General features: G+C 35.4%; 1 long non-coding RNA gene across 1 annotated transcript; it reads right to left on the bottom strand.

Moving 5' to 3' along the window:
• Positions 1–1835: 1835 nt before the first annotated feature.
• Positions 1836–3510, bottom strand: LOC115928174. The gene is made up of 2 exons (XR_004065929.1): positions 3404–3510; positions 1836–2097 (listed from the first exon to the last, which is right to left on the bottom strand). It is a non-coding gene; the product is annotated as an uncharacterized LOC115928174 (long non-coding RNA).
• Between the last annotated feature and the right edge of the window lie 13200 nt (positions 3511–16710).

The raw sequence follows: 16710 nt of genomic DNA, 5'->3' as shown, positions 1-16710 counted from the left end.
GTTAATTTGAGGAAAAAACAAGCTTTCTGAACACAAAAATCATTATTAAAGTCTTTATTGGGTAATCAACGCTCCATAAAACAAGTTTCTCAAATAGTGTAACATTATGAAAATGCTTGCAAAGAAACTATCAAGTAAAACATTAAAACAAGTAAAACCACTAAAAACTGCAAAAGTTCAAGTACTCAAGAATCTACAGACCCATAGTCATCCTTCCAGTATCTCAAAAATTCTTGAAAAAATTGTTTAGATTATACCAATTCTGAAATACACATAACTTGCTTAATCCCAACCAATATGGCTTTAAAAAAAAATCATTCACCCGACCTAGCATTAATTTAATTATACGACAGAATAACACATGCAATTGTGCAGACATAGCGGCTTTAAGGCATTGATATGCTAAATCACAACGTATGGCTTAGGGGCACTGCACTTTCTTGGGTCAAAAATTATTTGTCGAACAGACAACAATATGTTCACTTTAAAATTCTGAATTGTAAAAAACTATTGTAAAGAATTATCTTCAATTGTAAACAAGACATATTTTATACACTTTTATCTTCCTTTAAAGCCACTATTAAACGACAACTACTATCAGAATACAATCAATGAAAAGTCTCCATATACCTGGCAGAATCAAGGAAAACTCTCTATACCTGGTAGAATCTCTCCAAAAGACATTACTCACTTTATTTTTGTTTAATTTATCTTTTGAACTAATACCCCATTTAATTTGAGTTGCTCTGTTATATTAAACTTGTAATCTTTAATACGTGTTTCATATTCTTCTGTATTTTTGTCTCATTTACATGCCAATTCTGCACAGAAACTTGTTTCAACTTCATGAGCTGTCATTCAATTGATTGATTGATTGATTTATTGACGGTAAAAGCCCTATTCAGCTACTCGGCTGGTTTACAAAGGGGCTGTGCAAAATAACAAAAACCGTAAAACATACTTGACAATAAGAAAATATACATGATATACAGAAATTAATGAAATAGAATTACCAATGTGCACAATGAACAAAGAAAATAGAAAATATGATCAATTTGTGTACATGTAAAATGAAAACATAAAATTATGAAATTCGTTTAGCTACAATATTGCTACGTATTAAATATGATAAAAAAACATATTACCATATAACGTAACATATATCGTAATAAAATATAAGTTACTTAAAAAAAAATATATTATTATATAACTTGAAATATGTCGAAATAAAATATAGGTTACTTAAATATAGGCCTAATATTTGGCAAATTCATTTATTTCATGACTTATTAAATTTATTAAAATAAAGGTGTATTGCATGTACAGACTAAAATATATGAAAATTCACTAAGGTAAAATAATGCTAAATTGCAAGTAATGTAAAACATATTTTGGAAAACAGTAAGTAAACAATCAAGCAATGCTTATGATGACAAGGCTGCACACATGCCAGGCTCACAGAATACATGTGCTAATGCTTTGTCTAGGAAGTTCAATGACCGCTAGACACAATTTATTAAAAAAGTTTGGGCTCCCTGTAGTTGGTCTCTTTGCATCAAGGCTAAACACACGGCTTCCTTAATACCACGAAGTCACGTGACTTTTTTAACCTCCCTCACTAACAAAATATTTGATTTCAAATTTCAAATTTCACTTGACGACCTCACTGAAAAACGTTTTTTGCAATTGGCATAAGGACAGCGTATTTCAACTCCGTGTTTGATATGAACTCTAAGATGAGAAAGTATGTCATGGATTTCCTCACATTTTACAGCACAGAGTGGACAATTCCAGGTAGAAACGCAGAAAAACTGGGCATCTTTTTTTCTTGAAAATGGTTGATGATCCCTATGCACATGGGTTTTGAAGGATGAATAATTTCTGAATGTTCGATTGCAGCCAGGAACACCACACGGGAAATCGAAATTCACCACATTTCTATGGACTGAAAAGTGTTCAGAAAACCGCTTCAATGATCCAGAAGAATGATTACATAGCTTACAAACGTACATGGGTATATGATGTCCATGTAGAGCATCCGTCTGATTAGTGTTTCAGCATGCACACTGTGTGACTTCAGCAGTAATCCATGGCATACTGCAAGAAAGAAGAGCGGAAAACAATACCTTTAATATGCATACGTACACATAACTTTTTATGTACAGCATTGACAGATTAAAAGTTATTTAAATGATAAATGAATAATTAAAAAAAAGATAAAGGACAAAAAATACAAAAGAAAATCGAAAGAAAAACATAAATTCATCAAATATAACCAGTTGTCACGAGCCTCCTGATGATGACTGTATGCGAAACCTTCAGCAAAAAAACATTTGATTTCACGGCTATGAATGTTACTACATAAGTGAAATTAACATTCATTTGCGGTAAATGAAACTACAATAGATTTCTGTAAAACAAATTTACAATCCTTAAAGACAAAAATTACTGTAATTTACTGTTAGTATTTGAAGAACCTACGGTAACAGCAATTTACTCTAAGAAATGCAGTGATTTACTGTAGGAAAGTTTACAGGCAGATACTTTGAGTAAAAATTGATGGTAACTTACTGTAGATATAACCTACAGTTACTGTAAATTAAAATTACAGTGAATTACAGTAGACAAGTACTCAAAATTAATATGAAATAAAATTACTGTAATTTACTGTAAACTAGCAGTAAGTTACTGTAAATTACAGTAATTTTACAGTAATTACTCAGTAATTTTACAGTAACTTACTGCCAGTTACGGAATGGCCTATTTGGTTGCTATGACAACGCTGCGACCTTCAAAAAAGTAAATTACAGTAATTTTACAGTAAATTACAGTAATTTTAAAGTAACTTACTGTAAATTACTAAGTAACAGTAAAATACTAAGTAATTTTACAGTAACTTACTGTAATTTTATTTCATATTTTAACTTTTAAGTAAAATTACACTATGCAGCAGGATTGCCAGTACTTTGCTGTAATTTCTTCAGTAACGTGCTGTAGACTACACTACATGAGCTTAGACTTGTGCGTATTCAACTGATCACGCAGTGTGCTCATGATGGACTGATGCTGTAGTCGATCGTAGTGTGTGCGGTGTCCTATAAGTTATAAGTCTTGATGGTCTTGACGTTAGACATTTCCAATTTAACGTGAGCATGCATATCCATGTGCAATGGCATCGCATTGACAGTGACACTGTACGCTGGTACTGCAGTACAGTGTCATGTGCTGCACTAACACTACCGACTCTGTCCCACACACCACAGCACAGCACGTACAGTACACATATACCGTAGACGGAACAATTACAAACACAATCCCTATACTTTCCACAGTCTGACAATTCTTCACTTCAGCGGGATACAAATCAAATCATGACTCTGATAATTGGCAATCTGTAACTTACCTCGGATCCCCTTGGAATTGACTTATTGGTCATCAATATCCCAGCTCGAGGATCAGGACCAGGAACAGAACAGATTCAGATTCGTTGCTCAGCTCAGGATCAGGCCGGCCAGCTCAGCTATATATCTCAGCTCAAATCTAGTTGCAGAAAATTAAAAATGGCGGCGCGGCGTGGCGGGCTAGCGCGGGAGCCAATCACGTGCAACGCATACGCGCATATGCAGCCGATCCGCCTAATGCGCATGTGCGCTGTATCCCACAATGCTTTTTGCACGCTCCTTTACACTAGCTTACTGTAGATATTTGTTCCCATGCTCTACGACACTGATGTTTACAGCAATATACTGTACAGCAACGTACTTATACAGTTAATTATCGTAAAATCGTTATTACAACATATTACTGTTGTAAATCACAGTATTTTACTGCATGAGTTACAGCAAATTTTTACAGTGTAGATGGGGAGAATTTTAAAGGAAACTTGGATTTCTTGTAGCAGAAAGGTAGTTTGAATGATTCTCTTTTTTTGGGGGGGGGGGGAGGAATACAGTTACCATATTGATATAGTCTCATATCACAAGGTGTACAAATGTATGTTTCTCAGATAGTTTTACATTCTGTAAATTGACTTTGCATGAATCTTAGCGAAAATGTCAGAAAGAAATTCAAAATCGAGGCTTTCCTACAACTCTTTCTATATTCCTAAGGTCATCTCTCTCATTCTCTCTCTCTCTCTCTCTCTCTCTCTTTCATTCTCTTTCTCTCCCTATCCCACTCTTTGTCATTACATGACGATCCAGAAACTCTTGGTTAAGAGACTTTCCCCACTCACAAATATGAATTCAATTAGGTTTTTTGTAGAGTAAATCACAGTTTTAGGTGAATGCAAATTCCTTTAAAGACCCATTGAAAGAAAATTCCTCAGACTCTTGTTATTGCAGTCATTCTTACATTTTGAAGGGATTATATTTTCATTCACCGAACATTTACATCAGCATTCTGCAGATGTCTACACGTACACGTACATCATTAAGACAGATTGCTAATATGACTGTACATGTACATGACTTGTATTAGCAATTTTCCTTCTCTACTGCGCATGTTAGAAGAAAATGTTGCCTTAATGTGTTTTTCTTTTTAATACCAACATTCATTACAGTACATGCTGATAAGAGAGTTGCAAATCAAACTGAACTTTACTTTCTTGGTGAACTCTGGCATACGTACATTGTATTCTAATTTCTCGATATCTGTACTTTGCCTCTGTCTTCATATTTATTAGATTTGAAATGTTTGATTACGGATTAATTGAGGACATCGAAGAATTGAAGACCTGTTATTGTGTTGGGCTTCTCTGCTGTATAGTTTAAATGTCATAATTCATTTAGAGAATAAATTTGTATTCAATCTGTCATTTTGAAGCTACATATACCTGATTTCTAGATGAAGACTTAGAAGATGAGGAAAAAATGCAGTACTGTTCTTATAAATGGAACATAGAAAGAAATGCCAGATTATTTTCAGAAAAGAAAAGAAGGGAAAACAGTTTTTTTTTAAAGCAATTTAATCGTTTACTTTTGATCAATTGTCTCTGGAGCAAATTGTCTACCCTCTGCAAAAAGGACACCAACTTGGCTACATCATGTACTGTCATTGACTGCACTGCCCTTTTAGCAATGAGGCAATGTAGTGTCCGATCTACTCATATTTAGGTTCATAGTTTGAGTAACTTAAGTTAATGATATGGAGAAAGAAAATGCCAAATTATAGAAAATTGTTATTGAGGTATTATTGTAGATGTACCTGTAGATAATGATAAGAATCACTTAACTGAATCCCAGAATACACTGATGCTTGACTTGGGCTAAGGTCAATCTGTTGAAGCATCTCCTACTGAAATGTGAAAGTTCATATGGTGTGCCGATCTATCTGGCAGGGCAGTGATTAAATCTATTCTGCTATGTATAAGCACTTCATCCAAGGAGAAGGGCTATTTTTAAATAGGTACCCTTACAGTAGAAGTAAGAGTTCCTATAATATTATAATACTTCATGTAGGTAGATCTGATAAGAATGACTAAAGTAATGTGATGCAGCAGTAAAAAAAAAACCACAGGGGCTTGGGGCAAATAAGCCCCCGAAATGCCAAAAAGAGCCCCCAAAATGTGCAAATTAAAGAGAGTTACTGTCATGCAAGCAAGGTTGCAAAGTAGCCCCCAAAATTTTTAAAATATTTTTTTCCCTGTTCAGATGCAGTCGAGATCAAGATTCCAACAAATATTGAAATTGATTGAAATGCACTGTAAGGAAACAGATGGTATAGAATATCATGATAAGGGGAGCTGTATTCTTGTCTCGTCATCATGGACTGATTTCAGCAGCATGATTATTTTCTATGTATTTAATCAAATTAAGCATCATGATGACATGAAGTACTACACTTACAATGTATTATTGCATCATTATCTCCTGAAGACCTGTAACTCAATCTAATTAGCAACATCGATCCGAAGAGAATCAAATGCATCCGAACCAGTACTTGTGGTTTACATGTATATGTATGAATGGGACTGTAGTAGGAGAGTGAGATGTAATGCGCATCTTTAATTGACTTGTACATCGTCACATTGCTGGAGTGGCCTGGGCAGTGTAGGCTAATCTGCTTCCATAACACTGCAATCCAAGACATACATTATTCTAAGCTTCCCGCACTTCCTCCTATTGGCTACATAATCATCTACGGTGAGCTACAGTGTAGAAGGGCATTGAGACATATCTTATTACATAGAGATATCAACCTGCTTGCTCTCAGAAGACAACTTTTAGATGTAAAAGGTCATACCTGTACATCCACTTTCCAGTTTTGTAAAGTAGGAACTTGATTTATCATTCAGTTGAATGCATACATGTACACGGTAGAGGTACGCTGTATGAAAGGAGTACTTTTAAAATGTAGGTTGTACGTCCCTTCATAAAATTATTTTGTATTAAGAATTCTCAGATTTTTTAACAAAGCAGTTTGTTCAGAGAGAGAGAGAGAAGGAAAAAAAAAAATGGCTATGTTGACCAAAAAACAATCATTAGAAATTTTAAAAATTTGCTTTCAGGTAACATTAGGATTTACTACACTGTAGATGTTTCAATATCTTCTTTGGTGCCTGGGAAATGTATTTGAAGGCCTTTAACTATAAAAACTCAAGAAAAATTTTGCATTAAAAGTTTAGGTATCATGTTGTGAGAAGATGGTGGCCCTAAATGTATATAGATTTCAAAACCGACGTGCCTTGGAATATCCTTTATCAACGAAATGAAACAAAGTCTTGTGCATCGAAGGCAACTATAATGATATACAAACAGTCTGTTCTCTGCAATGTTTTATCATACTTGTAGAAGACATGGTACCTGTTCCTTTCTTGGCCCCAACCTCATGCTGGTCATAATGGCTGATGAAACCCGAAGATAAGGTCACCAGTCATCAAAGAGAAGTTTACTGATCTATGCCATGGCTATAGATTGGGATGTGAGTGAGCGCAGGCAAATAGCAATGATTGATTTTATGCCTTTCCCCACGATTGCATCTGTACATTCATAGGGCTTATATCCCTAGAGCAGATGAGCTTTAGAAATGCATCAATGACTATGATAATATTCTTGTTTACTTCATAACTTTTATCCCTTGTGACTTCAGTTTTTACTTTTCAATGTAATCATTATCAACTTCAAGTCCAGTAGGCTACAAGCATAGAAATGAACATTCAATAATATTCTTTGAAATCTAGAAATGAAAAGTTTAGTAGTATTTTTTCTTATTATTGTATAGAAATGAACCGCTCAATAATGTCTTAGAATACAGAAATGAAAAATTACTCAGTATCTTTAAACTGTAAAAGACTTTTAACACACAGGCCTTAAGCGAGGCAGGTATGCAGTGTACCTCATCCATAATACTGTCTGTTGAATCCCATTATATTCCAATCGCTACAGCCGAGATGTGCATTGGTAAACAATGAATATTACAGTAATGTTACTCACAGAAGAATAAAATTCAAGTGTGGAATATGCTCGTATTTCTTGGTGGTGGAAAAGAATAAAGATTGTTATAAAGTCTTGATCTAGTCGAGATATGAACTTGTTGAGAAGAGTGATGCCGCACATACGGATTAGAACAGATTTAGTAGATTCATATTTAGAAACATTTAAAGGTATCCTTCTTGTAAAAATCAAATACATTTGAATAATGCATGATACATTTGATAATGCCACAACTAAGATTCTATTCCTTGTTTGATGCCAGAAATCTTTCAAAGGAAAATAAGCTTTAAATTGGCAACACATGGAGAGGTTCAAAATGACTGGGGTTTTTTTAAAATTAAAAACTGTCTGTTGCTCAACTTTGCTGCAAAGTTATTCCCCAATATATATATATATATATATTTCTGAGACATTACATTTTATTAGAACAATGTAGCATTATAAGAATTATATGATTGTTGCCAATTTTTAGAGAAATTTAATTTCTTTAATTTAATCCTTAAAAAAATTTGTCCTCGAAAGGTTGAGAAGCAATGGTCCATCAGCTCGATTGCTGCAAGGAATCTATATTATCTTGATATCAATGAAAGACTTCAGCTTCAACAAGGCTTCATTCATTCATATACATGTACTCTCCAAGAAGGTACTCTGAAGCCCTTTTGATTTCCAGCTATTTAAAGATGATGCTTATTTTTACTGCCTGCCCATCATGACATGAATGATAGTTTGTAGTGGCAGCAGTTGTCACATGTTTGGAGTGGTTCATGATTTATCTAGCCATGTGGAGTGCAGGTACTTGCATCTCTGAGTATGTCTGGAAGTGCATATTGTCAGTTGAGAGACAGAAGGTCTTTAACTTACAGGTATTTCCCTGTTTTATACAGAGTTAATTGTCTTTTGGCTCTAAACAGCTGATATGTTATTAACGATTGGGGATAGTTGGCTGTCTTGTTCTGAGGTATCAATGCAGTGATGCTACTGATATAAAGTACATCTGTTATTAGGAGATATTAATACAAAATACTATTTAGGTCTTTTACCCTGTACATTATCTGCTGAGAATAAGAAGGGTGTTTATTCATATCCATGATCACAGATTTAATGCCATTCTGGTTGTCAGTGGATGCTATTTAGTTGATCATGATTTTAACTTTGCATTGTCTACCCTCATCCCAAATAATGGTTTATTGCCAAATTTACATTTTGTAGCAGTTCGCATCAATAATGTTAAAGAAGGAGAGACAATGCACTTATTAGAAATAAAATACTTGATATAAAGATACTCTGGGCATTTTAGTAATGAACGAAACATCACCATACAGTATATTGAAGTAAGGTCATCAGAATGAGGGAATGTTCAATGAAATGTGAATTACGCTACATTAGTCTTACAAGCTTACACATAAATAATTGGAAATGCCCAAAGAGATGAGCTGATACAAGCCTGTCATTCTGTATGGCCCTGTTCATATCTGCTTAGCCATGTTCATACATGTATCTCCAAATACTGCAATAATGCCATTATGCATTGATTAGCAATTTTCTTGGGTTTCTATTCATTCATATTTTGGAGGCAATACCGCAACATTACCATAATATTCATCCCTTGCGTGCTCCCATTCATACTAGCACCAGCGGTAATATATTATTCGCTGTGATTTGCACGTACCGCCTCGCACTGCTTTGTGGTTACTCAGGATGGAATATGCATTACGGCCAAGGGCAGAGTCTCAGATTTTAAGATATGCTTTGCCTTCTTAACTGCAAAAGCCATAAATGATACTCCTATTTTCATACCTTTCACACATGTATGCTAGTTAAACATGTGGGTTAGATAATAATGTTTTTCATAGATCTCTGGAGGGTAAAAAGCCACAGAATCACTGTAAAATTGCTGAAAGCATGATGATCATGATCGCGAAGACTTTCTAGAAATCAACCCTAGGTAATCGCAGTGGCCTTTTCCACCACTGTTTGAACATTACAGTGTACATTGACATATTACAGTGTACATGATCTGAAGTTGACTTCTGTGGACAATACAATAGGGTACTGGAATCGCCCTAAAGTGGGTTTCTTGCAAGTTGTTTGTAATCATGTTAATACCACATTATGTGGGCGTAAATTCATACATCTATCTTGTTCCCTTGGTAGCACACCCCTGCAAAATCAGTAGCAGCTAAAATTGTGGCTATTTTGGTTAGGTAGCAGATATGAATGGTTGAAAGACACATCCTCCTGCCAGAAATGCTCTATGGTATACAATGTCCTACCCTAACTGAATTTTTGACTTCATTCTTGGACCAAAACACTATACCTAACCCTAACCTGAACCCTAAACCTTCAATTTGATAAAGCCCGGAGCAATTGTTGAAGGAGCATACTGGTATGTCGGAGCACCTACACATACATACACTACCGCTCAAAGGTTTTGGCACATCGGTTCGGTAACGGTTTGGTGCGCAATGTCCTTCGGTTAGCCTCCGAGGTTAATCTCCATGATTTTGTTGTTCATCGCAAAGTCTCGGTTAGCAAACGGTGAGCAAACGGTGAGCAAACGGTGAGCATACGGTGAGCAACCGGTTAGCAAGAGAGCGCGCACGCGCGGATTTCTCTGAACGGTGAGAAATCGCGGTTAGCTAAAAGCGCGCACGTGGTGAGCTAAGATCGCGCACGCATTGAAAGCTGTATTGTGACGTAACAATGACAGATTTTATAAAGCCTCATGCAGATCTAGGAATCACGTTTGCTAATGTATAAAGAAATAAATCGAGTAAATAATCATTTTTGTATCATTCTGTCGGCAATGACATCAAGTAAATAATCATTTTCGTATCATTCTGTCGGCAATGAAATCAAGTAAATAATCATTTTCGTATCATGCTGTCGGCAATGACATCAAGTAAATAATCAATTTCGTATCATTCTGTCGGCAATGACATCAAGTAAATAATCATTTTCGTATCATTCTGTCGGCAATGACATCAAGTAAATAATCATTTTCGTATCATCCTGTCGGCAATGACATCGAAGTACATAATCATTTTCGTATCATCCTGTCGGCAATGACATCGAAGTAAATAATCATTTTCGTATCATTCTGTCGGCAATGACATCGAAGTAAATAATCATTTTCGTATCATTCTGTCGGCAATGACATCGAAGTAAATAATCATTTTCGTATCATTCTGTCGGCAATGACATCAAGTAAATAATCAATTTCGTATCATTCTGTCGGCAATGACATCAAGTAAATAATCAATTTCGTATCATTCTGTCGGCAATGACATCAAGTAAATAATCATTTTCGTATCATTCTGTCGGCAATGACATCAAGTAAATAATCATTTTCGTATCATCCTGTCGGCAATGACATCGAAGTTAATAATCATTTTCGTATCATCCTATCGGCAATGACATCAAGTAAATAATCATTTTCGTATCATTCTGTCGGCAATGACATCAAGTTAATAATCATTTTCGTATCATTCTGTCGGCAATGACATCGAAGTAAATAATCATTTTCGTATCATTCTGTCGGCAATAACATCAAGTTAATAATCATTTTCGTATCATCCTGTCGGCAATGACATCGAAGTAAATAATCATTTTCGTATCATCCTGTCGGCAATGACATCGAAGTAAATAATCATTTTCGTATCATTCTGTCGGCAATGACATCAAGTTAATAATCATTAGGTGATACGTAACGAAGTCAACGTATCACCTTTTGATTTCGTCAAGATTTTTCTTTATTATTATTATTATTATTATTATTTATTTTTATTATTCTTCCTCGAATTTGTTCGCAGGATATCTCAAGACTGAATAAAGCCATTATCATGAAACTTTCAATGATGATAGATCTTAGTCTAACTTAGAACTGTGTGACTTTTCAGACAGTCAAGGTCATCGTGACGTCATCCAGGCGCCATTTTGTGAAAATCAACTTATGATCATATCTTCATAAAGGAAAGCCATTTTTCATTCATATTTATCATGATTAAACTCAATATCCGTCCGGTCAATTTCAAGTCAATAAATGCGCGCAAAAATGCGCGTACGCTTATGTCCGCGCGTTTACGCGCGCGAAAAAAATTAAAATGCTCCAAATCATCCCAATTTTTTTTTACATCCGTTTCAGGCCAAATGGAGCATTTGATAAAAAAATTACGCACACGCGCATGCGCGCGCGTTTTCGCGCGTACTGGCATTTTGCAATATAGAATCGCCGAATTTTTTCTGTCATTATATTTGGTACATTTTTCCAAGCATTTTGATAACTTGTTCACCTTTTATTAACGCAATGAGCGTCCGTCAAAGTTGACAGCACGCGTGGATTTGCGTTATCTTTATCTACAATACATGGGCAAAAACATGCCTATATAAAAGTCATTGTAACTCTTTGGAAAAGATAGAAACTCCTAATATTTTTTCATATTTGGATAGATTATGAGTCGGAGATATGATTTCATGTCTCATTTGATCCTCAATTAACTCATGACGTCATCATAATGGCCTCCAAACTCAAATTTTTAATTTGCATATTATGACGTCAGCATATTTTTGGAAAATTGATTGTATTTCTGTAAATATGGATTAATTTTCTTTTTTTAATTTTGATAAGTTCTAGCTGAGACAATTTTCTACAAATGTAATATTCACAATTTTTATTTTTGACAAAAGTATCATGGTGTATTTTTGCAATTAAAGGAGGCATGTCAATTGTTCGCATTTTGCGTGTATTCTCTATGGGACATGACTTTTTCTCAAAACTGGATTCTACACTCCTGTCTTTCGCGATCAAAATCTCCGTTGTTTTAGCTTCGTCTTCGCTGAGCTTCGGATATGTTGTAGCTGAGACAATGAGCTATCAAAAGTGTGCCCTTTATTTTTCGATTAGATGCCGGGATCATGCTCATATTTCACTTGCAAAGTGGGATTTCTGAATTCCATTTCCCGTTTACGTGTAATCGCTATGGGAGATGTTTTGGTATATCGGTAACGCACTTGACTTCCAACCTCGAGATCCCTGGTTCGAGTCCGGGTGTCTCCAACACTTTTTTTTCACTTTTTTTTCCTTTTGACCTTCACTGTACCATCTCCTTTGATTATTTAAACACGTAGATTCGCAAATAATGTCATAAATAACCCTTTTTACTTTATTATTACCCTATTTTCACTTAATCCATTACTTTTTGCGTGTAATCCCTATGGGAAATGACTTTTTCTCAAATCTGGAGTCTACATTCCTGTCTTTGGCGAGCAATATCGCCGTTATTTCGGCTTGGATTTTGTTGATTTTTGAGTATGTTGTAGCTGAGACTATATGCTATCTAAATCAACCCTCATTTTTTCAATAAGATGTCATGATCGTGCTCATGATCATGATCATGATCATCACGATCATCATTATCATAATGATGCTAATCATTTATCAATTACATTTTCATTTCTTTGAATAAGATAAAATCGTCAAAAGGTGTTCTTCATGATGTAAATTAGAGTCAAATGTGTAACTGGTTACTGCACAGGGTCAAAGGTCATATATTGTTTCAATCTATCTTCCCTAGATCCATGATGATCAAGGAGACACAATTTAATCTTGACATATGAATAGATCATAATGGGAGAAGCATATGAATGGGAGAAGCAAAATAATATATCGTGTAATGCATTATTCGTTATGTAAACCATTATCATACGTATCACCTAATTCGTCTAAGTGACGAATTAAAGTCTAGTTTTTTTTATTATTCTGTCGGCAATGACATCAAGTAAATAATCATTTTCGTATCATTCTGTCGGCAATGACATCAATATAATAATCATTTTCGTATCATTCTGTCGGCAATGACATCGAAGTAAATAATCATTTTCGTATCATTCTGTCGGCAATGAAATCAACTAAGTAATCATTTTCGTATCATCCTGTCGGCAATGACATCAAGTATATAATCATTTTCGTATCATTCTGTCGGCAATGACATCAAGTAAATAATCATTTTCGTATCATTCTGTCGGCAATGACATCAAGTTAATAATCATTTTCGTATCATTCTGTCGGCAATGACATCGAAGTAAATAATCATTTTCGTATCATTCTGTCGGCAATGACATCAAGTTAATAATCATTTTCGTATTATCCTGTCGAGTATGATTGAGTAATATATATAGCAAGACCAAATTTTTTAATAATATAATAGCAAGCAAGACTAAGAAAATATCGCAAATATAGTTCAACCCTAAACTTGATTTATTCCACTCGCGTGGCCCTTGTCACATTCCACCAAGTCTCAAGAGAAACAAATTAAGGTATCTCTTATCTTGTTGACATAATTATATCATTCAACGACTGACTCTTATCTTAATCTATTGCTGAGTGACTTGATGACAGAGAAAGTGCATGTTACGCAATGTACGGTCTCACCCAGGCAGGGAGAAAGTTATGGTTCCCACGCTAAGACCTTACTTCTTGGAGCCTTGCCAACTTCACACCACGCGTGACTATGCGCTCATGAATATTGATGATTAAGTGTATTCATATGTATTTTAATGTACCATGTACGGACATGCTGAAAAACAGTTTATGAAGAGCTGAAATCATGTTTTTTAATCACTGTATTTAAATAAATAAACAAACAAAACTTGCTCACTGGTATGCAATATCAAGGTCATGTTCGAAGCTCCCGGTGGGCCTAATTCTATTGGTCAGATTTTATTACTCAGAGATTTTTTCTATTTTTATTTCCTCTTCAGAGGTATTTATTCGGTTATAAAATACATTTTACAACAAATAATTCAAACTGAAATATACATTCAACTTACACATCTCTTGAAATCTTCACAATAAGATAAAATCAAGGGCTATAATGTTGAAGGTCATTTGATATAACATCTGAAATGTTATCCAAACACAGTTCATTTTTAAAAACATGCCAAATTGCAAGACTGTTGTATGTTTCCTTGAAGTTATACCGCCGATAATGCAACAAGCGTTTCCAGACTAATACTACTTTGGGGCGAGTGAACAAACGATTCAGTTGTTTTGCATCCATTTTCACCCGCTTTTTCATGCAAAATGTTTTCTTCATTCTTTCTTCTACTCTTTTCACAATCTCTCATATCCGAAATAATCCATAATGGCAAACGATGTTAGTAGGATTTACATCATAACACAAAGGATAAATTAACGATGTACATGAAATTTTCTCTCAATTTCCAAATCGATATTTTCTCGGCGTCATGATAAACATACGATACCTCCAAACACATTGCTTCCTGTCCTATAATTGACGTGAAACTTGCATCAGAAAATGTACCCAAACCCCAAGATTCTATCAAGCATTATATGCAATCAATATTTAATCCGTTAAATAATTTCCAAATAGTAAATACCATTAAGGGGACCTTTAGAATTGGTTCATAAAAGGTGTATTGTTTCTCTAATCTCCCGGCCAGCGCCCTCGTCATCGGGCTCTTTGAAATAAGGGGACCTTTAGAATTTGTTCATAAAAGATTTCTTGAAGTCCGGTTTCTTTCAGGCTCAGCTCACATTTTGATGTGTAAGGGGTTCTCTCTCTCTCTCTTCAGATGAACTGAACTGTATTGTTCCCATTCCAATACAATTTACATATACTTACGAACCAAGTCATAATTGTCTGGCGGCCGCCAGATAATTCTATCTTTCCTTATCATGATTATGTTGTTTTCCTTCTATCTTCTTCACTTTCTACCTTTTCTTATGTTATTCTTTGTTTTTATCCTTCCACCTTCTTCTCTTTCTATTTTCCGTATGTTACTCTTTGCTTTTATACTTCTATCATTTCCTCTTCCTATTTTCATTTTGAAATTCTTTGTTTTCCTTTCTATCTTCTGTTCTTTCCTGTCATTATTCTTTGTTTTTATCTTTCTATCTTCTCTTTCTATCTCGCTATCTTCTCTTTCTATCTCTCATGTTATTCTTTGTTTTATTTCTCTTTCTATCTGCATCATAACGTACGGAAATATAGCTAGATTATTTGGCGGCCGCCAGATAATTCTATCTTTCCATATGTTATGTTGCTTGACTTCTATCGTCTTCTCTTTCTAATGGTTGAGTGCAAATGAGGTATTGCCTGGGTTATCAGGCTACACATGAAGAGAAAATATTAACAAAATTATCCATTTTCAATGTTTAGGTAAGATTCAAAGCATACTAGCTGACATTAGAAGGCGGACGTGGTTTATTTAAAAACGCTCAAGAAAAGCCTGAAATACAGGCGCGGATCCAGGGGAAGGAGTGTGCTTGGCCCCCTCCCCCTCCCCGCCAAAATAAAAGAGAAAGAGAGAATGAGAATAAGGGTAAGGGAAAAAAAAAAAGAGGAAGAAGAATAGAAAGGGGGAAGAAGGAGATCCTTTATTGTAACTATTTTTTGTATACAACTCGTGAAATATATTGACCTGTTTTGTTTTGTTTGTTTTAAAATTAATCAAGTTTATTGTAAACACTAGCATTGGCGGATCCAGCGGGAGGGGGGGGGGGGGTAATATGATGTACATTTTGTTTCCATAATAACGGGAGACGGTCAATCCCATAAATACAAGAAAAAGGGAGGAGGGGGAGCCAATAACAAATAAATAAATAGCAACAAAACGAACAAACAATAAATGAATCAGAAAATAAAACGAAATCGGTGAGATGGCCTCGGACCTCCAATTATCACCTTATTAATTAATCAATAATGATACCCCCTTCTACCTTTCACTCTATATCACCGATTGCGCTCTTATCCCTCCTTTTCTAATATTCCTCTCTTCTTCATTCCTTCCTTTCCTTTTTTTATTTGTCCTTTATAGCATTCTATTGTACTATTTCTCCCGTCTATGTCTTTCTCTCTACAGTTATTTAGGATATCTTAAGTCTTATGGGGGGGGGGGGGGGTGGGCCGTCTCGGCCTACTGAATTCATTAATGTTCGTTTTTTTTTAGGTACCTTTTTCCAGTTTCGGAATTATGGACCCTATTTCATTTTCGGATTATGAACCCTATTACATATTTCGGAAATACGAACCTTCGGACAACCACCCTCCCCCCCCCCCCAGGAACGATAACTCCCGTGGGCTATAACATCCGTGGACAAATACTCCCCCCCCCCCCGGAACGAATATCCACGGAGAATTAGCTCCCCTAGGACAAATATGCCTCAAGGACAAATATACGCCCCCCCCCCCCCCCCCCCCCGTTCAATGAAGGGGAAGTCCACCCTGATGATAATTTGCATTTTTTCGGGGGGGGG

Source organism: Strongylocentrotus purpuratus, unplaced genomic scaffold (assembly GCF_000002235.5).
Source record: "Strongylocentrotus purpuratus isolate Spur 01 unplaced genomic scaffold, Spur_5.0 spur5_scaffold_21, whole genome shotgun sequence".
In the NCBI taxonomy this organism is placed as follows: domain Eukaryota; kingdom Metazoa; phylum Echinodermata; class Echinoidea; order Camarodonta; family Strongylocentrotidae; genus Strongylocentrotus; species Strongylocentrotus purpuratus.
This window is presented reverse-complemented; position numbering and strand designations above follow the sequence as displayed.